The following is a 27608-nucleotide window of genomic DNA, read 5'->3' as shown; positions in this document are numbered from 1 at the left end:
GCACTCAGCTCCCAAGTGCTCCCTGCTATTGCTGAGATTACACAATCCTTCAAGGAATTTTAAAGACAGCTGTTTTGTGCATGCTCCAAAGGAACAGGGAGGGGGAGAAGCTGTTTTTTGCACTGATAGGCAGCATTGCTGTACAGAACTAAAGTGTAGGTGATGGAGAAAAGACCTACAAGGTCTCCAGTGTATAGCAGGAGAAGGGAGGTGCAGCTCTTCCCAGAAAACCTGTCCTGCAGGACACGGCTGCGACTTTGAGGGAGCTGGAATGAGTTTTCCTTCAGCTCAGTGTCCAGGGTGGAGAGTCCAGAGCCACAGGAACGTGGACAGAAAGGTCTCAAAAGGCCAAGTGGTCCACGGTGGCCCCATCTCACCACAGCCACACATAAAACTTCAGAGAACAAGAGAATCATTAAGGGTGGAAAAGAACAAGATCATCAAATCCAACCATTCCTTGATGAATCATGGCTGGAGGCTGGAAAGGGGATGGAATAGAAAGTGGTGGAGGAAAGGAATTATCTGAGAAATTGTTTTAGCTACAGGATTTGGAGAAGAAGGAATGAAGGACTTTTATATTTGCAAAGCTCCTTTGCATTTTAGAAGTGTGCTGTAACCTGAATTGTGCAACAGGATAGAGCATTGATAGTACTGATAACAGGTTTTAATTGATTTTTATTCCTAGGGATAGGGAGTTTATGACATCTGAATGTTCCCTGTCTGTCTCAAGCAGTATTTCCCTAATTTCTTCCAGTTTTCCTTGAGGTCGAGTCTGGGCTTGGACAGGCTGGGATACTTTCCCTGTATTTTCTTTTGGAAGAAATTTAAAAGAGCAACACCCAAAATTCATGAAGTCTGAAGGTTCAGAGTGATTTTCACAGCTGAGATATTCCAAGAAGAGTTGATGTGAGCAGCAAACAAAGCCCATAATAGAAACAGTCACCTAATGCAATATTGAAATAATTCTGTGAAATATTGAAGAGCTCACTTCACTTTCCCTAATTGGGTGGTTAATTTGCACATGGGGCTAATTACCACAGTACGAGGGGAGTGCCAGGAACTCATTGTGAGTTCAGGTGGGGCTTTCATCAGCCCAGGGTGTGGGGTGGCCCTCAAAGCATCCCTCAAAGCTCCACCTGAAGGGTGGTGGAGGTGGATGAGAAACCTGAGCAGGGAAAATCTGTCTAAATCAAGTTGTGTCTGCTTGGATTTTGGGAATGTGCTCCGGGAGGGGAAGGGAGCTGGGCAGGGGGGGCTGGATGCAGGGAATGAGGGAGGCAGAACGAGCCCAGCCACTCGGGTATGGCCCTTCCAGGGGAGGAAAGCTCCCAGAGCTTTCAGCAGGAAAATCCATCACCAAAAAATGCCAGGCTGAGCACAGGGAAAGGCCCTGGCCGGGAGTGCTGCTCTGGCTGAAACTCCAGTGAGGAGCTGCTCCTGTCCTGTTTTCTGGGAATTCTGAGGGGCTGCTCCTGTCCTGTTTTCTGGGAATTCTGAGGGGCTGCTCCTGTCCTGTTTTCTGGGAATTCTGAGGGGCTGCTGTTGGTGCCATTCCACTGAAGGGATTCCCTTGTCCCATTCTCAGGGAATTCTGAGTGAGTGCTCTTGTCCCATTCTCAGGGAATTCTGAGTGGGTGCTGCTCCTTCCAGCCAGGACAGAGGCTCTGGGTGGGAGAGGGAACTGTGCTCAGGAACCCCGGGATCCCCAAGAGCCTCTGGCTGAGGCATTTCAGGGGAGGATGTTACCAACCACTTGGAATTATCCTTGTTTTTTGCATCCAGCTTTCCCAGAGACTTCAGGGAAAAGCCAGGTGATGTGAATTATTATGGAGAATTAGGGATTTCCCCCAATCCCAAACTTACCTGAGTGTTGCTGCTTTCCTCTTGACCAACCTGATCTTTGGAATTTAGGCCTGAGCACCATTATTTTATATAAAGTTCTGAGCCCACCAGGCTGCAGGGAAGTCCCAGAACCTCGTGGAATTGTGGTGAGGGTGGAGAAAGGATGGACCCAGTGCTGTGACAAGAGGTGACAGCCAGAGGTAAAACACAAAATTGTGACTCACTGTGACAAGAGGTGACAGCCAGCGGTAGAACACAGGAATTTAAATCAGAATAATTCTAAGGATAGTATTTTTAATCATGAGTGTGGTCAGATATGAGATGATGTTGTGGGCTCACTCCATTAGAAAGGGGTTAAGGATATCCAGAGGGGCTGGAACACGTCCTGGTGGAATAAGTTAAATTGTTTTATTGGGCCTGAGGTCTGAAGGCAATCAGAGAGAGAAAGGAACCAAACCCATCGCTCTGGCTGGCTGCCAAACAACCTGAATGCTGCCAGAGCGGGATAATAACACCAATTGGCTCATTGTCTTTCTTCAAAAGCCATTTCCATTCATTCTGTTCCCTAATTGTTCCCCGAGCCAGCTTCCCATGGCTGTGTTTGGGCTGCACAGCTGAGTTCTCTGCTGCTCCTGCTCTCAGCTCCTGGCTGGAATCTCAGCCTGGAGCACCTGGGAGTCAGAGCAGCCCTGGAAAAGCACAGCAGCAGGGGGATGGTTTTGTGAGCAGGGCTTTGCTAAGGAGGGAACCCGCAGCAAATTACGAAAGGGAGGACACAAAGCCATGATTGGAGGTGAGGCTCAAACAGGGATGATCCAAGGAGTGTCCTGGAGCACAGGATGGGGATGAGGAACTGGACAAAACTCCTCCTTCCCCTCCTAAAAGTTGCCTTGGAGCTGCTGCTGTTTCAGAGGATGCTCAGACCCTCAGATCATCACCTTTTGCGGGAATCACAACCAACAGGATCAGCAAAATGTGTGATGAAGGGATTCTGATTAGACCCCTCTCACTTTTGAAGAGAGAGTATTAATTTTTACAGCCTTTCCAGCCTGAGATTCGATTTCACTTCTTGTGCTTTGCAGGAATCGATAGTTATTCTTTAGATGTGGAGCAGAAAATAACTGTCTGGGTGTTGTTTGAAATTGCTGGGTATGAAATGATCAGGAGTGAGCCCTGGAGAGTCGTTCAGGAAGGTTTGAATCACCCACGTTGAATCACCACCCTCTGTGCCACCTACAGAGATGAACAAGGCCAATCTTAAATATTTACAGTAAAGACCAAACCATCTCTAATGTCTTAACCTAACAGGTTTTGACACAGCGAAATTAAACCTGGCTGTGAAATCAGGGTTATGTGGTTGCTTAAACTCCACCAAACCCACTATTAAATGTTACTGGACCCAGAATGGATGTTTGGGTTCCAGAATGGATGTTTTGCTCAAATTTGGCTTCAGGAGTGGTAAATGCTACTAATAACTTATGGATAAATTAATCTGGATCTGCTGCTCTTCACAGAATTTTGTGGTGTTTGATTATTCCTGCATTGCTCTGATGCCTGTGCTCCCCTCCAGTCTGCAAATAGCCATTTATAAATTTGGGATATGGAATGACTCAGTTCATTATTAAAGGATACTGAACCTCAGAGACTGCAGATAATTACTTTTGCATACTATTAAAAGTGTTCGTAAAAATTGACATTATTTTAAGGCTCAACGAGAGGTACACGACTAAAATAGCATTAAAATTTTATTTTTTCCCCCCTCTCTGCAAACCCAATGACATTTAAAATATGACATTTGGAAGGCAGTACCTCTAATATCCAATAATGCCAGCGTGTGTGGCCGTATTTCTTTGCTGGCTGCAGACAAATGGTTGTCAATGTCACCTTCAGCACCTGCCATCACTTATTAGCAGCTCTGAAATCCTGCTTGGGGAAGTTTTGGAGCATTTTATAGCCACCAGCAAAGTCAATTAATTAGGCTGCGCCGCCACACGGGCGCTGCAATTATTTCGCCATTCCCTTTGATTTTTCTGTTGACCAGAAATTTTCAGGCAAATCTTGGAGGCCAATTAAGAAGTTGTAGGATTGCACACGAGCGCAGATCCCATTCCCTGTGTGTAACTTTGATTTGTTTGTCTGCTTTGTTTTGCTCTCATTGCTGCCATCTGCATCGCTCTTCAAGGAAATCCCTTCTTTTGAGAGCTCTTCCTTTCAAATTTAGCACACAAAGTTGGAGATGCAAAGAGTAATTTGGGAAGTGAGTGGGTTCAGACTCAAACCTTGCCGAGTTCTTAGTTTAAAATGACTTCTCCTAAATATCTAGCTGTAAAAATTTAGATTTTACCGTGTCTAGCCTTTTTTACCTCCCTTCATCAGATATCTGCAATCATGGAATGAGTGGATGTGGCACTTTCTGATGTGGCCTAGTGGGCAGGGTCACGTTTGTTCAAAGGTTGGACTTGATGATCTTGGAGTTTTTTTCCCACCTTAACAATTCCAAGATTCTCTAATCACACCCCAGACCAAACTCTGAAATTCTAGTTAGCATTTAGTCAGCATTCAACAAAAATGTGTCCCACGACACAGATCATTCAAACAACATTCATTTTAACCTGTTCCAGAAATGGGACTCCTAAAGGAGACCTAAATAATAATGAATATTTTTTAATACCCACAGCAAAGGCTGTGCAGATATTGCTGTATGGCAGGAAAGCATTCCAACCTCTTGGAGCTTTTGTCTTCACCAATCTGTCTGACAGAGTTAAGTGCATATGGTTCAGAGAGGGAATTCTTGAGAGACAAGTGAAAGATAAAAATTTCTGGGCTTGGATTTCCACTGAATAGCAAATGAATTTGGGGACTGGATTAGAAGGGGCAGGGAACTTTTCTCCATCTGCACTGTCTGACCCAAATTAGATCAGAAATCAGTGGGCTGTCAGGAGTGAATCACACTGGATATACCTAATAATAAACTGAGTCCTGACAGGCAGAGAGGGAGAGGGTTTTGATGCCTTTTTCCGGGGTTACCTAAAACAGAGGTCAGACAAAGTTAAGGGAGTAAAAATCAGTTCTATTTCTATTTATTGAGGGCCCTCCAGGCACATTTAGGGCAGGTGAAGCCCCCCAGGGGCTGCACCCAAAATGTCCCACGGCTCCCGGGTTTCACACTTTGACAAGTTTGGTCCATTTGCACATTGGGGTCAATCCTGCAATTCCAGCTGCAGCTGATGAAGGCATTTAGCCCAAGTTTGCTGCCCCAGCTCCCTTTTGTTGCCATTGCTGGGGCCTGGGGCACTGAGGTGTCCTTGATTGCCAGGCCTGGGGAGGAATTGTTGTGTCTGCCCAGAATGGGAAAGCAGCAGCTGATGCTGGGTGTGGAGTTTGGAGTTCTGGAAAGAACTGCAGGCTTACAAATGTATGGAAAAGATAAAAACTGAATCCCAAGGCATCAGTGGTTTCAGATCTGAAATGCTAAAAGGACATGGGCAGGAAGGGAGATCATGACAGGGAGACTGTTCTGAGGAGCTGGGCTGAAATCATCCTAACGACAGGACTGGCACTCCTGGTAAAGGATTACCCAGATTTTACACCTTGTGTGGCTGAATGCTGATTATTTTTGATTTGATTTGCAGTTGTGTTCATTCTCCAGTCCAGGTTTTAAGGACATTCCAGTGTCTGAGCCGTCTCCAGCTGAGCGCTGCCCCGAGCAGGAGCCACGGACGGCAGTGGGATCCATCCAGCAGCCCCAGGGACAAATCCCATGGAAGAAACACCACTGCTCCTGTGGGATGGCAGCCACTCCTTGGATCTACCACATTCCCCCTCCTCTGTGCCTGCTCCACCCCTCTGGATCCAGCAGCACCACACGCTCTGGCCTGGTTTGCCAAGTGTTCAATTACTGTTAAATCACCTCTCTAAAGGCTTGGATTATTTAAAAATTCCCCTCAGATGGGGTCCTATCCCTCAAATCCTCTGCTATTCCCAGTCCCTCTATCCTCTACCACACAAATCCGGTAGGAACAGCCTGCTGCAAAGCTCCCAGGGAGGAATTCCTACTCACCAGGAGCAAACAGGCTGGATTATTTTAGTGCTGTTGTCAATAGGTGGCAATAATCTCCTTCCCTGCAGCTCCTTAATAAATGTTTACGCTCTTCCACCTCCCCGCTTGGAAATTTTCTCTCAGAGTCTCCAGTTATTTATATCTGCAAAGTTCTGCATTTCCCCCATTATAATTTTTCATGTCACCACAGGCCAGCGACGGGGGAGGCATGGCATGACATTACTTTATTAAAGGCGACACTTCGCCTTGGATCGAGTGAGTTTTCATCTGCTGCATTTGCAGCCAAAAGTCATCAGCATTCCACTTCTGTCCCGCCATCAACTACCACGCTCCCAAATATTTGCGGAAAATCAGATTTATAAAGTGGTCAGAGAGCTCCAAGGAAGGGAATGTGACGCTCCAGGTTCGTTGAGGTATTCAGAGCATGGAGGAGTCGCCACAGACACCCAGGATTTGCTTTCCTGCCACTGCTCCCTTCTCTGCTCCTGATTTATCCAGGATGAATCTCAAGCCCTTAAAAACACATGTTTTTCTCTTGCTTTATCAGCAAGGGGTGATGGCATTCCAGCTCCTTTCAAACTTGTCACCTTGGAAGTTCATGGCGTAGAAAGGCATTTTTTGATTTGTTGAATGTGCTGAAACCCCCTCACACTGAACACGAGTCTGGAAGTCATTCAGGCAAATCTCAGAATGAACCAGGCTGGCCACTGCCAAGTGCTTTTTGCACTGGTTAACCTGCTTTTCCTCAGGCTGGGTATTTTAATCTCTTTAAAGATGAGAACACGATTTTCCTGCCATTTTTGTCCTGTTTCATCTTGACAGCTGTGGCTGTGCAATATTAGCAGTTACTCATGAAACACTTCCCTACGCAGGGTTTGGGAGCATTTTAATGTCACACTGACATCACACTCACAAAGGTTCAGCTGCTAAAGTTGGTGCTCAACACTCACTAATATTTCCCTGAAGTTTTTTTGATGTGAAAAACCAGAATGTTGCTCACACTCCGCAGGAATATATATTTATATTAGAGAATTATGGAGCTATTAAGATTGGAAAGACTCTCTGAGATCATCAGGAGCTGAGACAATATAAATATAAATAGAATAAAGTTACCTTGAGATTTGGGATCCTGAAATTTGGGAAAGGGGACCAAGGCCAAGGTACCATTAAAAAATGCACATCACACTGGCTTTAGTTCTCATGTTTTTATTAATTTACCTTTAATTCCATCCCAGCCCCTCCCCACCCTCACAGGGAGGAATTCCTTCCTCACATCCAACCTAATTACTTCCATTTCAGCTCATTCATCATTATCAGTCATTTTTCTAACATCCAATCTAAACAATTTTAAGAAAGTAAATCCAGGGGCTCCATCCCTGAGCAGCTGGAAATGGTTGGAGGAGGGAAATCACTCAGGGGAAACAGCTGCTGGGGTTTATAAAAGCAGGAAGAGCAGCAGGGCTGGAGGTTTCCTTGTCCCAGAAAGTGATTCCTGTGAGGAATCTGTTTATCTTCTCTTCTTCAGCCCATCCAACTGCTGGAACCAGGGCAAGAAATCTTCTGTCCACTATCCAAGAGGTAAGACTTGTCCCAAGGATGCTCTTTGGTTCTGTATAGCTTCCACTGATTAGAGAATATAAGAAAAGTTTACTTCTTTTCCCTTTCATCTAAAGGGGGTATAAACAACTCACTGAAGTTGGGGGTTTTGTTTTTTGGCTGGGTTTTTTTTCTTTAGCTGTTGCAAATCTTTGACTTCTTAAAACTCTTGCTTTTATGATGCATGTCTGTTGGAGAACTGATGTTAGAAATCTGATTTAACACATAAACTGTCTTCCAAGTGGTTTTTTTCAGGCTTTGAAAAATCTAATCCACCCTCCTTTTTTTTCTATTTTTTTTTGTTGACGTATTTAATCCATCCTCTTCTCTTGTCAGGCCTGCCAATATTTAATTCTCAGAGTCTTAAATAATTTCAGGGTGTAACTTTTGCCTCTAAGTAAACAGGAGCATAACAAGCTCCCAGAATGAGGCAGGCCCAGGTGATGAGTAATTTGCTCCTGAAGAATTTTCTCCAGCAGTAAAATGCTCATTTCTTTCTTGCCAAGGCCCCAAAATGCTGCTGCTTTGAGCTTGCACAGCTCTCAAGGCTCTGGGTTCATCCTTTTCTCTCCTCCTCTTGACTCTGGCTGCAGGAGCAGCAGAAGGATGCTCCAATTATCTCACTCAAATCACTCCTCCTTGGAAAGAGGCTCTAAAAGCTGCTGGGGATGGGGAGAGCTGGGCAGGATAAAGCCCCAAAAGCAGGGAATTCAGAATTCAGAAGCTGGAGCACTCTAAGCAATCCCAAGGATGTTGTTTATCCCAGTGCTTGTTTGGGAAGTGCCTTGTTCTGAGGATAAAATCATGATTATTCAAGTGGGCTGGTTTGTGTTATTGATAACCAAATATTTTCCTAAATTGGTCAGACCTGTTTGCGTGCTGTAGCCAAAAAACCACTTCTGTGGGACAGACATCCCTTGGATAACTTCACTTAAGCCAACCAGATGCTTCATTAATTTATTTACCTTCCTCAGGAGGCATTAATGTAACTTTATCTTTTTTTCTGCTCTTTTTGGTGAAAGACAATTTTAAAACCACACGATTTCACCAACTAATCCAAAATGTTGGGTTTTTCTTTGCTTTGAACTGTTAAAGAAAAATATTGACTAGACAAAACTCTGCCTCTTACCACCTTGTTTGTTAGGGATCTGTGGCCTTCAGCAGAGCAGTGCTGGGTTAAATTAATTCTCCTCAAAACTTCGAGTTGCTCTGTGTGAGGGGGCAGGAACCAGGAGAGAAGGAACTCCCAAGAATTCCTGGGAGTGCAGGGAATGAGCTGCCAGCCCTGGAATCCAAACAAGGAGCAGGAATTCCCCCTTTGCTGGGCACTGCCTTTCCCAGTCTCTGCTCTTCATTCCAAAGTGGCTGGTGATGGACGCTTCAAACTGAAATCTTGGAAGGTTTAATTATTTAAATGCTTCATTTAGGAAGGTTTTTTTTTTTATTTCCCCACCCACTATTACCTGTGTTTTAAAGGCAATGTGTGTTTTGATCAATGGTTACTGCAGGCCTTATACCAACAGATCAAATGTATGAATTTCATGAGCATTAGTAGCTCATTGTTCCATGTAACTTGAATTTAAATATTGATCATGAAGCTGTTGGAGCACCAAAACCCATAGAACCTGGATATAAGGTGAGTGCATCCACCACTGAAGAGTAAGGGGATTGGAAAGCAGAGCTTCTAAAAACCCTATTAAAAAAATCAATTATTACACAAATGTGTAATCCTCATATTTAGCAAAACATTCTGCATCAGGGAGTTTCTGTGCTGAAGTGTTCTGATAAAACAAGTGTGATGCTACCAAGGATGATTTTGGTGCCTAGCTGAGTTTATTTCCCATTTAAAAATGCTTTTCCCTGGATGTGCTGGAGGGCTGGGGCTCGGTGGAGCTGAAACCATGCACACCACGAGTTGCTGCAGTGAGAGAACTGGGGGGAAAAACATCCCACCTTCCCTGGGGCTTTGGGATGTAATTTCTGACTCCTGTGTTTTGGGAAGAAAACCCTGCTGTGTGAAATCAGGAAGGGTCAGCTCTTTCCTTCCAGGCCAGCAGCTCCCAGTGCCTGAACCATCTCTTGGGCAGTGCAAGTTCCCTTGGAGTACCAGTTCCCATTTTGGAGTTTTTTAGTTGTGGATCATGATTGTGATCACAATAACCTTCACAAGTCTAGCTAAACATTTTTACATATATTAAAATCAAGAATAAATGAAAGCAGAGTGTAATCTTAGGGAAAAAAAAAAGGAATTTTTAGCTTGTGAGTTGTGTTTATCCCTTTGGGATTTTCCCCTTCAGGACACTGAAGCAGGCTATAACTCTGTTAATTTGCCTTAATTGGCTTGTTAAATTTAGAGTGGATCCCAGGTCTGAGGCTGTCATCACAGACAGGTCTTGGTGTCTCCATCCTTTAATTATATTTTCCTACCCGGATGAATCCATGAAGATGATCCCCGTGTCTTTACAAGCCTGGATTTTGGAGTCTGCCAAGGCCAGCTGCAATCTTTAGGTCTTTATTATTCCACAGACACATCTGGGTGGACAGAACAGACTCTCTGTACATGTTTCACTTCGTGTTTTACAAGGTGCAGCCAATTATTCACTGCAGGAACCACCGAGACTCGACGGAGAGCAGAAAATGAAATATAGACTTTGCAACCGGCCTGGCATTGCTCGTTCCCTGTGCCTTGGACACGTTTTTGTTGGGAATAGACAGCCCCAATCCCACTGTTTGGATATTTTAAAGCAGGAGTTAAGGTTTTAAATAAATAAATAGGAATGCCTTTGTGCAGGGGTAATCCCCAAGACTTGTCCAGCTTTCCCCTGAATATTTTCAGGGATGGGGCAGCTTCTCTGGAAGCCTCTCCCTGCTCCCAGGGGAGAGGAATGTCTGGGAAGAGAGCAGCTTGGACAATCAAGAGAAGGAGTAGCAGATCCTACAGAGCAATTAATGGTGCAGGGAAGCTTTATCAGCTGCTCCTGCTGATGCCTTGGGATGGGAACATGGAATTTCATGGGAAGGTAGCATGGGATGAGCTGCAAGAGTGACCCCCCACCATGTGCAATTAACACCTGGGAGCTTTGCACCGCCAGAGAACCCTAAAACCAAGGGCTCAGAAGGATAAAAAATGGGATTATATGATATTCATGGTGATAATGATAAGATCAGGATTTGTTACTGAAAGTCACAATGCAGAGGAGAAATCACGCTGGATTTAAACTGCCAGGATCACCAAACACGGACTGACAGCAGCAAAAACTCTCCTGAGGGCAGGGGTTGCACCAGTAATTTAAAAAAGTTTTTTTTACACCCTTTTTAAAAATTCTTAGTGTTACCTCTGCCCCAGGAAGGGTTTGAGATTGAGACACACCAAAATTTTTAAATCCCTGGCAGCTTTTAAGAGCCAAGAGTTGTTCTGGGCACAGGTTTGGAAGTGTTTGCTACACTGGCAAGGTGTTTGAAGTCTTTGAAATGTGCCGTAAAATTGAGGGGCAACCTTTTAAGGGTGGAAAATGCATCTTTTGGGGAAGGTTTGGGGTTTTCTACAAAAGTTATTGGGCTCACTCTTGGCATGGAAATGTGGTAACCTGTCTGAGCACTTTGGCTCCTAAACACCTAAATACAGTTTCACAGCATTTTGGAGGTTTTTAGTTGTGGATCATGATTATTCATCACAATAACCTTCATAATTCTATCTAAATGTTATTACATATATTAAGTGAAAACACAGTGTAATCTTAGGAAAAGAATAAAAGGGGGAATTTTTAGCTTGTGAATCACTTCCAAGACTGGGAAAAGGTGAGAAATATCCCAGAAACCAACAATTTTACAAGGAACTGATAAAAGCAGGACCCTTCAAGTCCAGTTATTTTTTTATACCTCTAATTCTAGGATTCTGAGGTAGAGCAATAACAAAATGCCAGCTTAGATGCAGAGTTAATTAGTGAGCCAAAGCAGTGAATATTTGCTTTTAGTCTTATTTTTGCCAATTGAAACACACAGTCTTAAGTAATGAACAAATAATCATCTCTTCAGTGATTTAGCTCTGTTTATTTCTTTCGATATTACATTGTCTTGGGAGGCAATTGATGAAGTTGGGGAGAAACTGTGCAGCATGGTATGAAATGATATTTGTACCCCAATCACAGCTGATAGATTTCTGCTGGGCACATCATAAATTCCCTGCTCCCTTTAATCCACTCCTTTCATTATTCCTTGCATATATTGCTTCTTGCAAGAAAAACTAATTTCTAAATATCTCAGGAATTTTGCTGCTAGAATGGCAAGATCAGGGTTTGAAGCAGTAAACACTGAATTATGGTTGTCATTCACTTGTTAAGCTTTCTCTGGCCTGATTTAGCTGGCAGCAGATTCCAACAGAGTTAAGAAGGACAATTGGTAGAAAAATAAAATGATAAACCGTGAGAGGCTAAACTGAACACCAGTTTAGCTCAATAAAGCTCTTTATGGATAAATAACAGCAAAGAGCTGCTGATTCCTGCTCTGGGCTATTATTGACTTGGAGAGAAGTCTCCCCTCCATCAATCAATAGGGAGGTTTGGCTGGGAGATCTTACTACAAAGGGAAATGGCCTGAAAAAGTGACCTGAAAAAAAGAGGAGCTGAAGTTAAGTGTCTCAACAAGGAATGTTTGGTAAAGTTGTGTTTCAGTGAGAGAGCACGGATGCAATAAAAATGGAAGTTTTCTTCAGACTTGAGACAAAAATGGGCAGGCAAATATTTGGGTGTTATTTGGATAGTGCAGCTCAGCTGTGCAGGTTGTGCTGCTGCTGTTGCTCCTGGCGTGGGCAGAGAAAATTAAAAGAATCTCATTTAGAGCAAAAATATTTCCCTGGCAGTGCCCAAGGCAGGGTTGGACGGGGCTTGGAGCAGCCTGGGACTGGAGTCCCTACCATGGCAGGGTGGCACTGGGTGGGTTTTAAGATCTCTTCCAAGCCAAACCCTTCTACTGGGGATAAAAAAAGACTTATTGAAATTTCCAGGATGAGAATGAGAACTTCAAGCAGGTAAATTTCAGGATAAATCCAGAGCTGGAGGTGGCCAGGGAGGCAGGAATGATGCTGGATGATTTCCAGCCCTGACTGAGCAGTGTTTGCTGCTCACCCTTTGCTACAGAACATAAACATGGCTTTGTTTCACACCAGGCCTTGCTGAGAATGCCTGAAAATCCATGCAGTGATTCCCACACCTTCCTGGTCCCTCAGTCTCCTGGCCCAGCTGGAATCTGATTGTTTCCAGAGCCTCTGGATTAAACAAATCCCTTGTGCCTCTCACTACGAGCTGGTGGCTCTGCCAAGGTTGGCTTTGTGCTCCTCAGAGCTGCTCATTCCCCAAGGAACAAAAATCCCCCTCTTCCCCTTCCATCAGCGAGGAGCTGGCTCCAATTAAGTCAGTTCTGGTTCTTCTTGAACAAAAGGTTAATTCTGAGCACCTCAGTTTCTAACAGGAGTTCTGGGGTTTGTTTATTTTCACTGTAGCACAGCAAACTCTCCTCTGTGAGAGAGCTCCAAAGGGCCTGGTCAGAAAACACTGCTGGTGTTCAACACCTCAGAGTAAACAGAGCTGAAACAATTAGAAATGTCAGCTGTAAAGTTTCCTACTCAATAGAGGGAGTAAATCAGCCCAGCAGAGGAGAATGTTCCAGAAAAACACCAAAATCCAGGTGCTGCAGAGGGTCAGGGCAGCTGCCACCTTCTGGAAAAGGTATTTGGAGTTCCTGGCATTCTTGGAAATTTTAGGTCATCCAGAAATGCTGAAAAGGAGTTTTTTAAAGCTAAACCAGCAGCATGCAACTGTGTAAAAAATGAGCCTTGAGTGTATTTTAAAAGGTTGATGAGCAATTAAAAGGGAGATGTTAAATTCTGTTTGTTTTCGTGTCATGCAGCGGCTCACACATTGACAATAACATTCAATACAGAAAAAAAATCTGATTTTTTCCTTTCCAAGTGTTCCCTCTGCAAGGGCTTTGTCTCCTCTGTCATCTCTGCTGGTTTTGGGAGCTCAGGTGGAGAAGGCTCAACCTGAGGCGTGAGCTGCTGTGCAAACCAAACCTTTGCAGTGCCCAAAGAATACACCATGAGGGAGAAAACTCTGCTTGAGGGCTCGTGTCAGATCTCTGAGGGTGCTGATAGATGTGGAAATGCTGGAAATGTCTGCTCCTGTCCGTGCATGAGGAGGGCAAGGGCCAGCCAGGAAGGTTTTTCTTCTTGCATTGATCCCACAGCTGGGAGTCAGCAGGAAAATAATAAACATCTCCTCTCCCAGTCTCTCCTGAGCTCTGCTATAGGTCAGGCCATGCTTCAGTCCCAAACAGAGCAGCAGAATATTTATGGACACTCGTGGAAAGAATGGATAATTATTTCTCAGTCCTGCTGTAGTATTTATAAGCCCTTCTCCAGGAAATGTAGTGAAAATGGAGAAAAATGTTACTGCAAAGCAGCTGTGAGATGCCAGTTGCTGTTGGAGCTGCTCAGAATTTTTGCTTGATGATTATGTTCCAGGAGTAGCCTCGTGTGTACCCTGCACAGTGACCTTTCTCTTCAGCATCAACTTTACAGAGCTCATTTCCCTGCCAGGCTGACAGGGAAAGAGGTACCAAAAACCCCTGCTTGTAATTCCTCCTGTATTCCTGTTTTATCCTCTCTCCTCAGAAATGACAGTTTCCACGTTAGGGGAAATATCTTAATTTTGTAACACATTGGAGGATGGAATTGTGCTTTTCTCCAGATGTGTTACAGACATGCTCAAGGCCAGAAAAAAGAAAATAAAAATCTGGTGTTGATTTGTGTTTGTGCCTGGTCTGCTAAGAAGAGTTTTCCATCTAATGGGCACCAGGGTGTTCTATTGACCCCTGGAATTTGCTGCCAAAGCACCATTGAACCATCTGAGAGGGTGGAAATTCCCCACTCAGGGTTTGGGTGCCTGAAGGGTATCTCAGCTTTGGGGGATTCATCTCTGAGCGTGTCCAGATTTCCACACAGAGCCAGGCATTTATTTCCTCCAAGCTCCAAATTCCAATTTGGAACACCAGACTCTTGGGAATCCTCTCCAAGGAGTTCCATCATTATTCCAGTGTGGTGCCTCAGGTTGCCACAGGAGGTTGGTGGTGGCAGCTCTGCTCCCAAATTGAGATTATCAATCCCAATTTATTTATTTTGGGTTTGCAGGAAGATCCTTGGCCTGCAAATATTTGCTGCTTTTCCTGCAAAACACTGAAGATCTCCAGCACTTCAGAGTTGGGAAACATTGAGGTTTTTTTTGAGGATTGCAGGAATGTTTGGATTATTTGCCTCTCCAGGGATTTTTTTAATAGGAGTGTTTCCTTGCTGAGGTCATATAAACTCACAGGACAATATCCTTAATTTTCCAAAGTCTTTTGGAATCAGAGGATTCCAACTGAGGCAGAAGGTGACTTTAAATGGAGACAGGGAATGTTTTAGCAAACTGGAAGCTATTTTCATTGCAAATTGCTGGTTGCTCCCACAGGAAACAGGGACATAACCTGGTCATGTATTAGAGACCTCTGCTGACAGGGAACAATCCCAGGGGCAGGGTGACAGCTCCACGCCCAGGATGGAAAATCCCTGCTTTATTCCTGGGCTGAGTTGGGAATTTGCATCTTGGAGCATTGAGAAAGACAAGAAAATCATCACTGAGCTCAGAGCAACCTCCAGCCCCAAACCCTTCTGTCTCCACCCCAAGGGAGCGGGAGGTGGAAGGAAACAAAGTCTGGATGCTTGGCATCCAAGGGGATCCAGCAGCACTGGTTTTACTGGGATTTTCTCACAGGAATGTCTGAGGATTGTCTTCACATCTGGCCTTCTGCAGCCCTCTGGTTCCACAGGTTTGGAGCCTGCAGAGCTCAGCAAATCCCACTTGAAATGGTGAATTTCCAGTTGGAAATCCCTGGGGACACAGGCTGGTTGCAGTAGGGACTTCACTAATGGCTAATTAATTGTGGAAACACATTAACAGTTGATAGGCAGAGGGTGGCAGGAATAACAATTAAAGGTAAATTATCAGCCACAGCTCTGAGCAAGCCCAAATTGAGAAACACTGATTTAATCTCTGCTGAGAGGCACCTGGGCACAGCCTGCCCTGCAAAACTGCTGGGGAAACTTCTGTGCTGCCAAATTAAGGAACAATTCCACGTTGGGTTTTGTCCTGTTTTTCTTATTTTGCTCTAATCCCTGTTTTAAAACTAAAGCAAACCCCCCAGCACTATCGGTTATCTTGCCACAGGAAGATGCTTTGTGATTATCACACATCCCTCATGTTTATTTAGCTCAATAAACAACACAAAGGCAGCTTGTAGGAAATGAATCCTCCCTGCGTTATCTTGTTATCTGTATTTCCTCTGGAAGAAAGAGTGCTGGAATTATTGTGTTTGCATTTTGAATTATAATATAAATCAGCTTGCAAGAGGAAAATAATTGGCTTCCCCACACACCTTTCCAGGTTCTGTGTTTAGGCTGCAGCACTCAGGACACGGACTGCGTTTCCTTTGGTGTTGAAAGCTGACTTTATGGGCAGATGGGATATTCAGTTAGCTGGGAATTTATCAGCTCTTTCAAGAATAAAATCAGATCATGAAGAATAGAGTAGTAAAGAGGTCCATGTGGAGTTTCCCCTGCTGAAACAAGGTGTTTCATTCATTTCATTCACTTTTGTTTCATTTGGCTCCTTCCTAAGCAAAACACCAAAGCCACCAAGGGTGGAGAGAAAGCTTCACCCCACAGCAGGACGAGCACTTTGTCCCTTTGAAAGTGCCTCTATTTTCTCAAAACTTGAAACTCTTTAGAGAAGAAAGTGATGGGCAAAAATTGGAGTGATCCCATCCCTGGCTGGGGGCTGTGCTGCTTGTCAGGAGTGGAGAGGAGATGGGGGCTGGAGCTTGGATGTTTCCAGCGTTGGTTTGGGAGGATTTGTTTGTTTCTCAGGGAGGTGGGCTATGACAAACATTTTCTGTGGGAAAAATGCTCTGGGAAGTCATTTAAGGTTTTATTTTTGAAGCAGAAGTACTTACTGTGGCTGAGATTTTTTCACTGGAACACCAGCTCTCTTTTTTGTTATTGAACCTGAGGGGATGAAGAATTTTGGGCTCTCTCAAGCCTTTGCCTTGGTAGGGAAGCTGAAAACACATTCCAGGCCCTTTTCCAATGTCCCTCTCCAGCTCTCTTGGAGCCCTTTTAGGCACTGGAAGGGGCTCTAAAGTCTCCTTGGAACCTTCTCTTCTCCAGGTGAACATTCCCAGCTCTCCCATAGCAGAGACTGCACCAGTTCCTCAAGGCTCAGCACTTACTAATTAGAAGATGAAGTAAATAATTGCTGCAGAGTGAAGGTTTGGATGCAGATAAACGTGTAAAGGTGCCAAGAACAAACTAATTGAAACAGAATTACATCAAACATTTGCCTCATCAGTGTTTGCTTTGTGAGCCCTGGCAGAGAGGGGATGTCGAGTATCTTGCAGGGAAACACTGGGACCAAGAAACGATCCGAGCCTCCAAGTGCCTTAGCACTTCAAAATGTCATTAAAAGTCACTCCAGGAGATAAGGATTAAATAAATATATATCCTGGCTCGCTGTGGGATGTGCATGGAGCTGTGCATTTATCATCTCCTACACCTCAATTCAGGGGGACAGTACCATTTTCAACCTGGGGAATTTGGGAATATCCCGAGCTGGAGGGACCCACAAAATTCATGGAGCCTTGCACAAACATCCCAACATCCCCACCCTGTGCCTGAGAGCTTTATCCAAATGTTCCTTCAGCTGTGACATCCTTGGTGCCTGCTTCATTCCTGATTTTTAGGAAAATGTGTGTTTCTTTCAGGCATTTTCCCAAGCTGTGCCAGCTGTTTCCAATAACATTTAATAAAATTATAAGTATTATATTAATATAATATCAAATAATAATATATAAATGATATATTGTTATTTATGTTTTTAATTTATATTATTATTAATAATAAATATTTGTCCATGTTCTAATAAACATATAGTATTTGTTATGTTATAATAAACATATATAATATGTTTCCAAGTGCAGGGAGGTTTCTCGCTGCTGTACCCACTCCAAAATAACCCTGCAGGAGCTGAGCAGCACCTTGGGATTGCCCTTCCTGGCTGAGAAGACTAAAGTTCAACTTTGATCCTTGTCTGAAAGTTGGATTTAATCCTTTCAGCTCTGCCTGGGAAGCGAGGCAGCAGAGGGCTGAAGCTCCAGATGTTTGTGGCAGCAGCTCTAACACTTTGTATGTAAATTCCTGTTTTTGCAGAGCTGATCCTGCTGGATTTGTGCTGATCTGATTTCTCTGAGCACACAGAGGTGGAGTCTGGGGGTAAATTGGGCAGGGTGAAGCAGCCCTGGGTGAGCTCTGTCCTTGGGGCTCTCTCCTGAGTGCCAGGATTGAATTGGCCAAAGATTGGGCAGTGCAAGGGAGAATCCTCCATCCCTCCATCCCTTCCTTTCCCTTCCAATCTCCCAGGGATGATCTCACTGCTTTGTTTCCTCCTTCAGAGCCCACTGAGGATCTCATTGTGAGCAGTGAGAAATGATTCTGGAGCAGATACTTCTATTCAGATACGTGAAAGCATTTTAATATGTAGAAATACAATTAGCTTCATTAAGGACACCAAGAAATCAGAGCATGGAGGAGCTTTGTAAATGGAATGAGATTTTTAAGCAGGGTGCACCCCAGCAAGGCCCAAAGCAGGGATCAGCTCTGGGAAATGTTCAAATGGAATATTTCCTATGGAATCCATCTCTCCTCCAGGCTGTTTTCAGAGCCTGTCTGGAAGTTAACACACCCTGGATGCAATTATCACCTCCCCAAGATCATTTAGTGTGAGCACCAATAACTAATTAGCCACACTTCGCTCTGCCAGGGCCACAGAAACGATTCCAATCACTCCGAGCCAGACCACAAAGAAAATATTCCCAGTACCAGGAAAACCAGGTTCAGGCTGGGTTTGCATTTTTGGGGGATTTCACCAGGAGCTGCTCAGCAGAAAGAGAGGAAAAACTGCTGTTGGAATGTGAAATTGCATTAAGCTGTGATTAAAAATTAATCCGGCTTCTCATTGGAAATATTTGGAAATGAAGGGTGAAATCCTTCCAGGAATACTTTAAAAGGTTTCCACTGTCGATTTTTAATAGATTAAGTTTCATTATCACATAAGGCCACAAAACCAACTGGATTTTAAGAGGTAAATTTCCACCTTCCAGGATTTGTCCCACCTTGTTTCTTCCTCCAGCTTTAAAGTTGCTGGCTTCACCAATATCTGTATTTGCATAAATCCTGGAAACCACATTTTCCCTCTGTCTTTTTTACAATCTTTTTCCTGGATTTTTTTCCCTCATTTCCCTTATTTTGCTCATTTACCTCCCTAAATTTTCAGTTCTGCAGATTCCATTTTTTAGACACTGGTTCTGATTTTTCCAGGCCTTTATTTAAACTGCTTTTAGTCCCTCATTCCCTTTACTGACCCCAAATATTTTGATTTTATATTTTATCTGACTGAACACTAAACCTAAGTAATACTAAAATTGATTTAAATCTCTTCTTTTATCTTTGTCTACTCTTGATGTTTGGAAGATTAGGTAACAGATCTTCCAATTTGATAAAAAAATATACTTTTAAGTATGAATTTTTAATATATATGAAACATTTAATCAGAGGCAGATTTTTATTGCATTATTCTCTTAATCCCTGCTGTTTTATATATATATATAATATATATAGTGTTATGTTATATTATGTTATATTAATTATAGTCTATTTTATATTTTAAGAATACAACATATATAACATAATTTTATATATATATAACATATTGTATTCCTCTATATATTGAAAAATATTCATTTTTACAACTGTTCCTCAATGTCCTTGTGACTCTTTAGGTTCTGTGTTCATGCAGAAACCAAGCCATTGTTCTCTTCTCTTTTTAGTTTTTTTTAAATTTATTTTTTAGCATATTTATAAAACATTTCAGAAGTGTAAGGAGAGCCCTTGAAATAAATAGCTGAGCCTCACCAAAATATTTTTTATTTTTAATGAGGTACACAAAATGCAGAGATTTGCTGTGCTATGAATCTTAAAAAGTGCTTATAATCATAATATTTATCTCTAGATTTCTCCTGAATCAGTGTTTTGTGGTAATTAACAGTGAGGAATGTGATTTGCTGAGTTACCTTTCGAATTTGGAATCACCTAAATTTTATTTATTAATAATCTTTTCTCATGAGCTGTTTCCCAGTGCAATCCCAGTGTTATCCCAAATTCCTGCAGGTGCTTTGAAAAGGGTGTGGCCCCCTCAGCTGGGAGCAGTGCTGTCAAAAATGAAATTAAAGTGGAATTTTTTGACTTTTAAGGTATTTAATGATTTGAATTGAGGGGCTTCCCCCTTGGGCAGTTTGAAAATCTTTCCTTTTTTTTATATATTATAAATTAGTTCTATTAGAATATATTTTAAATATTATATATCATATATAAAATTTTTCTTTAAATTAGTAAATATTTATATTAATAATATTAACATAATTCTAATAACAATAAATATTAATAAATAATTAAATTATTAATTAATTAAATTATTACAAAATATGTTGTAATATATAGTAAATTATTTATAGATTATATACAAATTACATATAAATGATATATAAATATATATATAAAATTATATGTAAGTTATATACAATGCATTATATTATAATATTATATAAGTATATAGCAATATAATAATATAATATTTATAATATAATATTTATAATGTAATATTTTTAATTTAATAATTTTGAAAGTAATTTTAAATTTATTTAAATTCTTTAGTGTGATTGTGTCAGAGCACAGGGACTGCACATCCCAATGAGCTCCCAGCCCTCCCCATCCCCAATCCCAGCCTGGCCCAGGGAAGGATTTCACTGTTTGCTGAGGCTCCTGCCCAGTTTTTGGCCACCTCCAAGGTCCAATCCATTTCCAGTTAAACTCTGCTCTTTGAAGTTGTCATTTTAATGAGTGCTGTGAGTCTCATGTTGTCGCAGTTGGGATCTGTTTATTAAGAAAAAATCCCCACAAAATGTCTGAAATTCAGTCTTGCTCACTGAACCGTGGCTAAAATCATCATCACGCAGCGTTCGGGGTCATGCTGAAGGTTCTTCTGAGCTCTGAGGGAAATTTCTGACCCATAAACCAGAACACATCTGATTTTTCTTCCTTACATTTGCAATAAATGCAATAAAATTGAGTGACAAACGAGGAGAGGACAGATGTGTAAATGAGTAAATGTGGGAGCTCAGAGAGCGCTGGGGCAGAATTTGTCTCGTTTCAGATTTCCATTTCTCCCTTTTGCAATTCCACAGCCCTTCTGGCAGATCCTGATGATTGTCCAGGAGATTTAAAATTTGATTTTCACTCAAATCTAACGAATTTTTATGTTTCTTTAACCCTCTCCCAAAATCTTGATCTTGCTGTTAGTGAAGCAACGACTGACGCTGCCCTTAATTAAAATATTCAATCTCCAACCCTCAGACTGAAAAAATATCGTTCTGTTAGATGACTTTTCTAATGAACATATCTAGTTCTGTGTCAGCAAATATCTATTTTCACTGCTGTGTTGAATAATCACTGCTGCCAGCTTGTTTGGAGAGGAACCCAAGTGATGTCCCTCCAAATAACACAAATCACCGCTGCCTCAAACCCACAACGAGCTGAATTTCAACCAACAAGTTGCTTCTTGTGTCTCCTGAAATATTTCCCATCCCATAAATCAAATATGAGCACAACACCGAGTTGTGGCAGCCCCAGCAACTCCTTGGGATGAAACAAAAAGCGATTTTTTTGCAGAGGCTTCAAAGGGTGTGAGACAAATCTCATGGCTGAGATGGCTCAGAGGAGGCTGAGAGAAACAAGCACTGAGGTGGGAGCAAATTCTAAACGTTAGAGTGCTTTAATATTATTTAATATTAATAATTCTGTTTTATGGAGCTGACTAACAATGTGTAGACACACAAAAAAAAAGTGATTTTCTGTAATTATTTCTACATCTTGCAAATTTGGCTACTCTGTGGTCAGCTGATTTTTATCAAGGAGCAGTCTGCACCCTGAGCAGTGCTTATCTCAAAAGATGCAGTGCACAAATCCCCCCTCCATGCCATCCTTTATTACTCTGTGCTTGTGAAAGGAATCCTGAATTGCTCCGCGTTGCTCTTCGTGTTTTCAAGTCAAATGATGTTTATGTTCATTTTTTACTGCTGCCACAAACTGCAGAACAGATAACAGAGCCCTCGGAATGGCTGGAGATGTGAAAACTTCATTTCTGTGGCCCAAAATTTTGGGTTTTGGCTCATTTAGCTGAGCCCTGGTGCCCTTTTGCTGGCAGAGCCTCGTGTTTGCTGCCCCAGCTCAGGAAAATTCCACTGCTCCAGCACATCCACATTCACATTCCCTTCCTCCCATTAAAGTGCTCCAAATCATTTTTTTTTTCCCAAAGCTGTGTTATTTTGAAGCATTTGAATTCATTCTCATTCACACCTCTAATGTCTCTACTTGCTGTGTTTGATTTCCTAATTTCATTTGGACAAAATTCTCTGATTTTTCCCCCTTTTTTTTCATTTTTGTTTTTTGCCGTATCATTAGTGAAGATAAGAAATAATTTATCTCTCTGGGGGAATATATTACAGTTCTTGTGTGGCTGTGATATTATAGAAGTGATTTTTTTATTTTATTCTCCCTTTTGGGAAGGTAAAACTTTCAGAACAAAAACCCTGGAGATTAATTTGTAATTTGTGGGCTGAAGAATGAGGATTTTAGTCACAGCTGACCACATGTCTTTAGAATCAGAGAATCATTAAGGCTGGAAAAGACTTTCAAGATCATTAAGTCCAACCTTTGTATTTGCAGTTAACAAGGTGAATTCTGGCTAAAATACCCAAGGTGTTAGAGATCCATTAAAAAAATCCAATTTTTGCCATTGTTAGATGTAATTACACTCCTTCTTTACTGTATATAATTGTCTTCTGGGTACATATTTTTATTAGCAATAAAATAGAGAGAAACACCAGTAGCAGCCTAAAATATGAAATATTTCATATAAAATATGAAAACCTCATAGCCTTAGCAGAAGAAACTTAAATGTAGGTGGATATAACACAGAACTTTGGGATTACAATGATAAATATCAATTTTTGTTCTAGAACTCTGTGTTTGGCATAGAAAAGCTAAAAAAGAGGATAAGTGCTGCAAGAGAAATCTGAATTTTGCATAGAAAGGATAAAAAAAAGGTGGAAAATGGTTCCTGTAGTGGAGATTCAGATTGTACAAGCAATGCATTTAAGGAGTTGCTGAATCCAGACTTAAATTGTTAATTTATTCCATGTTATCTTTTAAAACTCGTGAATAGCAAAGATATTTCTCTCTAGTTTACTACAGAGCAGGCACCTGAGTTCATGAATCTCCTCTGCTTTACTTATAAGGCAGGGGAATTCTTGATCAAAACCTACAAAGATGATTTTTTTTACTTTCTCCTTCTCTCTTTCCTTTTTCTCCTGCTAACAGAATTGCTGTTTTCTCAGTATTCTCTCGTCCTCAAATGTCATTGTAAATCAGCTGTCTCCATTCCTCTTTCCCCTGGCTCCTTCCACGATGCACTTATTAAATATAACAATAACAATAAATTATCTCCACTCCTCTAAATCACAAACACTTCTTCTGGTTAGGGTTTGTCAGCAAACCCTGCAGCCTCTTCTGTCCTGCTCTCCAAAATTTCCCTGCTGGCTCCCATCTCCTTCTCCACCATTCCATCCCTGCTCCAGCCTCTCCCTTCCACTCCTTTTCCTTCTTCACAATATTCACCCCTGAGTATTTCACTTTGCCATCTACAGGAAAAAAAAATCCTCCTAAAATTCAGATCTTCCAGCTTAAAATTGCTCTGCTCTCGAAAAATCTTCTGGTGACATCAAGGAAGAATACTTGTGCAGGGAAAAGTTTCTCCCTCGTTAGTTGCTGTTGTTGTAAGTTCTGAGTAACTGTGATTAAATTTTAAGAGCGATAAATTGGATCAGCTCAAGGATTTTTTTGTTATTTCAACAAAGCCAAAAACCTGGAGAAGTGACAGCAACCCAGGCTAACAAATAAAAACAATGGCTTTAATTAGAATAATTCATTAGAAGCAGAAATCCAATGTGCATTTGGTATGGAGACAGGAACAAAGTCCAAAGAGCTGCTGTTTGCATTCCGAGATAAATGCAAAAAAAACCCAACCTCCAAGTAAGGTATAAAATTTAAATCACAACATTCTTACAGAGCTCCATAAACACAAGTTCCTGCCGGGCTCTGTGTGTGTTACAAAGGATGCCTCATTACATCTCCCAGTTTGAGGCAGGTATTTATTTGTTAGCCTGTTTTTGATGCTGATGTTTGGGCTTTCATTTGAATCCAGGCTGCAGCTCTGGAAGCACCACCCTGAGTCTCCCTGTGGCTTCTGCAGAAGGAGCTGGGGCTCCAGCACCAGTGAGCATTGGCTGAGAAAAATCTGCTTTTTCACTTCTTTTACCAGGCCTATTTTTACTTATTTTTGGCTTTTGGATTGAGAACTCCCCACAAACTCTCAGCCCACCCCCAATTCTTGTTTTGTTTGCCTCTTGTCCTTCACATCTGGGCCCATCCATTCTTCCCAGCCAGCATTTGGGAGGATGGAGAGGCAGCATGGGGCGACAGCCCAAGGCTGTGTCCTGTCCATCCTTCCTCTCATTTCATCAGAAATTCCCACCACAGAGAGGTGGAATGCCATGGATAAATCTGCTCCATCACACCCATGGGAATCTTGTCCCAATTTTTATCGGGGCCCAGCTGGTGGCTGTGGTTTCCTTGTGAGGGTTGGAGACATCTGGGGCTCTTCTTCACCTCGTCCTGGGCACTGCCCAGAGGAGTTTCACCTGCTGATGGCCAAAAGATGGGCACTGCTTTTTGGGCTTCCCCAGAGGGGCTGGAGCATGGCCAGGGAAGGGAATGGGGCTGGGAAAGGGGCTCAGCCTGGAGAAAAGGGGGATCAGGGGGAATTTCTGGCTCTGCACAACTCCCTGCCAGGAGGGATTTGGGATCTTATCCCAGGGAATGTGACAGGAGGGGAGGGAACGGCCTCAGGCTGGGCCAGGGGAAGGTCAGACTGGATATCAGGGAAAATTTCTTCCCTTAAAACAATGCTCAGGTGCTGTCACAGCTGCCAGGGCAGAGATGGAGTCACCACCCCTGGAAGGGCCCCAAAGGCTGGATGTGGCACTTGGAAGCGCTTCTGTGGCAGTGCTGGGTTAATGCTTGCACTCAGCCACTTCAGAGATGTTTTCCAACCTTAACAATTCCAGCTGTGACCTCGAGCCAGCAGCCAGGTGTGTACATTCCCCTCGGTTTTCCCTATTTCTGTGCAGGGCAGACTCACCCATCACACCCCTGCCTCTAATTAATGCACTCTTTATTCAGCTGGATCAGCTGATGAACAGACCAAGGAACTGCTGGCTTATCAGGGAAGATGAAGCACCCCAAAAGCCAGGCATGGAGGATTTCCAGCGTGGTCTGCAAGTTAAAAACTCCCTCAGAAAACCCCGAGCTCCCCTGAATGACCCCAGCAGTGAACACAGCCCAGCAATGCTATTGCTATTTACTTTGCGTGTTTTACCAGGTTTTAAAGCTAAAAACAGTGGATTTAAGAAGAAAATGGGCTTTAGAAGTGCTAGGAATTAAGCATTTCTATTGAATTAGTTAAAAGCAAAGGATCTTCCTCCCTGTTGCTCTGCATTTTTGTGGCTTTTTAGACCAACAGCATCTCGAAGCAAGCCGGGTATAAAATGCTTCAGAATGAAGGTACTGATGCTTAATTCCTCCTTGTGCTGATGTGAAATATCCTTCAGAGCTAAAGGTGATGAAGTAGCCAGCTGTGAATTAGAAAGAGAGGGGAATGCAAAGCTGGTTTCAGCTGCTGTGCCTGACACCTTCCTCAGGTTTCTTCCGTGTCTCTGGGGCAGGTTGTGTTTTTCCCACAACACAGATGGGACCTGAGGTACCAGGAGGTTAAATGACTTCCCTGATGTGACACGAGCAAAACCAGGAGCTGAGCTGAGCTAATCTTCCCCTCAGTTTGGTGCCTCAATCCCAAAGTCATCCTGTAAAATATGAGCCAGGAAAATTGGAAGAAGTATTACATCCTTTTTTTTTGTTGTTGTTGTTGTTGAAATGATGCAATTTTTGGGAGCTGGAAGGAGAAACTGGCCAGAGCAATGTGTGAATGTGTGTTTGCATCCTTCCCAGGGCTCCCTGAGGTCCTGGGTGCATAAAATCCCACGCTCACATTCTCAGTCAGATAATTGAAAGTACAAGCAGGTAATTAAGTTCCAACTGATCCCATTAGCAAGTGCATATCCAGGATCAGATCTATATTCCTGCCGGCCCAAGGCTCAAAGGTTGCCCTGTAGGAACATCTGACTGCATCACACACTAAATAAAGCTGCTGCCACAGCTTTTGCCAATATTTAACTTCCCACTCTCTGTTTGAACCACAACTCTATAGGGCAGCAGAAATATTGTACATTAATGCCACGGAAAGCCATTCCAAAGTATTATCTCTATTATATATGTAAATACATGCATTTAAGTGACCCTTTAGAGCAATAGCACTTAAAGGAAATCATGTTTAAAATGCTCCCAAATGGAGACATTAATATTTCTATCCTCCTTGTGCTGCTGATTTCCCCTTCAGCACTGATGCTAATGAAGAATTAACCCATGAAGAGTGAGTAGGATGGAAGCAAGAAACCTCTTTTTGCTGCTTGTATTTTTGCTATTTTAAAGTTAAATTTCTGACTAAAAATAGAAATCACAGATCTATAATTTTTTTTTTGTGCTGAGGGAAGGAGCTGTAGCCAGAAGTAAAAAGCTTGAAGTTCACTGGAACAGGCTCAGTCCATGATGTTATTCTAATGGATGAGCCAACAGGACATTTAAAGTGTCTTAAAGTCATTTTAAGAACTTCTGTTGTATATTTTACAGCAGATACTTATTTCCAAGCCGTTCTTTCCGCTTGCTCCACCTTTCCAGCTGCTGTCCCCAGCCAGGCTGCCTGTCCCATTCCCACAGGATTCCTTCCCCATCCTCCATGGGATGATCCATGGCTGGAGCTCCTTCCAGGCTCAGGGAGCTGGGGATGCTCAGCCTGGAGAAGAGGAGGTTGTGTGGAAACCTCAGAGGAGCATTGGGAGGGACCTCCAGGGAAGCTGCAGAGGGACTGTGGTGATAAAACAGGGAGAGGTGGCTTCAAAATGAGAGGAAATGGGTTTAGATGGGATTTTGGGAAGGAATTGTTCCCTGGGAGGGGCTGGTACAGATTCCCAGAGAAGCTGTGGCTGCCCCTGGATCCCTGGAAGTGTCCAAGGCCAGGCTGGACAGGGCTTGGAGCAGCCTGGGATGGTGGAAGGTGTCCCCTCTGCTATTTAAATTACATGTCTCATTTAATTATTTTTTATTAAAAGAAATATTTATATTTTTTTAGAAGGCGGGCTTGGAATAATGACAAGAAAATTGTCTGTTCTCTTGGGGGTTTATGGAACTATTCTAAAGCCATATTAAGTTTAAAAATGCTGCTCCAGTAGATCACACAGTTCAAATCTGAAAACTCAGCTTTCATTGTAGAAACAAAATGAGGACCAGGAAGAGAAGAAAAGCTCATTCCTGAGACACTGAAAAAGGGATTTGATCTTTCAATGATCTCCTCTGACCTGAGCCAAGCAAAGATGATTTAGAGCCCAATTTTTTACCACTTCTCTGAAAAAAAAAAAAAAAAAAAAAAATAAATTTATATATTTATTCTATTTATGTAGAAAGTGTTACCTGCCCTTGGTCCAGGCTGGTATTTTTATTTAATTTATAAATACCTCTCTCTCTCTTTGGACTTTGTAAAATGAGGTTCTTACCCCAGTTAAACTTTTATTGCTGTAACACTGAGCAAGTAGTACCTGTTGGGAATGAAGGATACTTTGGAATGAGGCAGAATCAGACTTAAAATGGAGACTTACTATGGAGCTTCCAAAAACATGGAAA

The 27608-nt window shown here is 42.5% G+C and overlaps 3 long non-coding RNA genes across 3 annotated transcripts; all 3 read left to right on the top strand.

The window, feature by feature from the left end:
- The first annotated feature begins 1056 nt into the window (after positions 1 to 1056).
- LOC147651376 (uncharacterized) lies at positions 1057 to 6014 on the top strand. Its single transcript, XR_015274405.1, has 3 exons — positions 1057 to 1509; positions 1586 to 5407; positions 5497 to 6014. It is a non-coding gene; the product is annotated as an uncharacterized LOC147651376 (long non-coding RNA).
- A 1340-nt stretch (positions 6015 to 7354) lies between these two features.
- LOC111933202 (uncharacterized) lies at positions 7355 to 17404 on the top strand. Its single transcript, XR_002866561.2, has 2 exons — positions 7355 to 7480; positions 16758 to 17404. It is a non-coding gene; the product is annotated as an uncharacterized LOC111933202 (long non-coding RNA).
- A 160-nt stretch (positions 17405 to 17564) lies between these two features.
- On the top strand, positions 17565 to 18651 carry LOC147651375 (uncharacterized). The gene is made up of 2 exons (XR_015274404.1): positions 17565 to 17771; positions 18038 to 18651. It is a non-coding gene; the product is annotated as an uncharacterized LOC147651375 (long non-coding RNA).
- The last annotated feature ends 8957 nt before the right edge of the window (positions 18652 to 27608 follow it).

Source organism: Cyanistes caeruleus, chromosome 10, assembly GCF_971803275.1.
Source record: "Cyanistes caeruleus chromosome 10, bCyaCae1.hap1.1, whole genome shotgun sequence".
Lineage (NCBI taxonomy): Eukaryota > Metazoa > Chordata > Aves > Passeriformes > Paridae > Cyanistes > Cyanistes caeruleus.
This window is presented reverse-complemented; position numbering and strand designations above follow the sequence as displayed.